The sequence below is a fragment of the Pseudophryne corroboree genome, unplaced genomic scaffold, assembly GCF_028390025.1.
Source record: "Pseudophryne corroboree isolate aPseCor3 unplaced genomic scaffold, aPseCor3.hap2 scaffold_474, whole genome shotgun sequence".
NCBI lineage: Eukaryota > Metazoa > Chordata > Amphibia > Anura > Myobatrachidae > Pseudophryne > Pseudophryne corroboree.
The window spans coordinates 258,851-260,137 of NW_026970086.1; the positions used below are offsets into that span (position 1 = coordinate 258,851).

At 50.5% G+C, this 1,287-nt stretch overlaps 1 non-coding gene and 1 pseudogene across 1 annotated transcript; both read left to right on the forward strand.

The window, feature by feature from the left end:
* Positions 1-325: 325 nt before the first annotated feature.
* Positions 326-489, forward strand: LOC135028137 (U1 spliceosomal RNA). Its single transcript, XR_010224492.1, has one exon. It is a non-coding gene; the product is annotated as a U1 spliceosomal RNA (small nuclear RNA).
* A 152-nt stretch (positions 490-641) lies between these two features.
* On the forward strand, positions 642-796 carry LOC135028141 (U1 spliceosomal RNA; annotated as a pseudogene).
* The last annotated feature ends 491 nt before the right edge of the window (positions 797-1,287 follow it).

Sequence of the window (1,287 nt, forward strand, 5' to 3'; positions counted from 1 at the left end):
TATACTCGTAACAACTAGTATGACTGACTAAGACGGTATAAAGAATGAAAAAAAAACCACGGTTAGGTGGTATATATTATAATACAATTATGGATGGACGGACTGCCTGCCGACTGCCGACACAGAGGTAGCCACAGCCGTGAACTACCGCACTGTACACTGGTTGATAAAGAGATAGTAGTATACTCGTAACAACTAGTATGACACTATGACGGTATAAAGAATGAAAAAAAAACCACGGTTAGGTTGTGCTGCCTCAGTTGAATCTCCTTTACTTGACAGAGATGTGCCTGAGCAGCGGCCCTCCCCAGCCCTATCCCAAATCATACTTATTTTGCATAGGAGATACCATGGTCATGAAGATTGTTCTCCCAGGGTGAGGTTCATTCATTGCATTCTGGGTATGCTGACCCCTGTGATTTCCCCAAATGTGGGAAACTCGACTGCATTATTTGTGGTAGTGGGGGACTGTGTTTGTGCTTTCCTCTGGTCAGCTCTGGTAAAAGCCAGATTTCTGTGTCTCAGATCTTCCTCTAGCCTTGTTCTTCTTTCGAGAGTTCTCTTGTGCTGCCTCAGTTGGATCTCCTTCACTTGACAGGGGGGTGCCCGAGCAGCGACCCTCCTCAGCTCTTGCCCAACTCCTACTTACCTGCCAGGTATGATCAGGAAGGTGCTTCTCCCAGGGCAAGGCTCACCCATTGCACTCTGGGTGTGCTGCATCTGCGATTTCCCCAAATGTGGGACACTTGACTGCATAATTTGTGTTTCCTCTGGTCGGCTCTCATATAATTCAGATCTCTTTGTCTCAGGTCTCTAATGCTAATGGCTGATTAGAATAAATGCCGTGCAGCTGCCTTGCTGCACGGCCAGAGAGCAGGTGAATATCTTAATTTCCTAAAGCCTAGCAACGGGGAATGCGGTCCGCCAGTGGCGTCCCCGTTGCTAGGGTCCGTGCGGCTCAGCGCGCCCGGCGTCTAGCGTTGCTAGGGAGCCGGCGGCTGTACGTGCACGGCATCTCTAGTTGCTAGGCGCCGGGCCGCGCAGACCATCAAGCGGACCCCGGCGCCAAACAGTACCCCCCCCTTGAGGAGGGGTCAAGGAACCCCTAAAGCCAGGTTTCTGAGGAAATTCCCGAAAAAATGCCCTCTTGAGCCTCGGGGCATGAAGAAGGACCATAGCCTTTCCAGTGAACCAGAAAATACAGCCGATCCCGGGACAATTTGGAATCGAGAACCTTCTCTACCAAGAACTCCTGTTGTCCCTGTACATCTACTGGAGATCTACCCT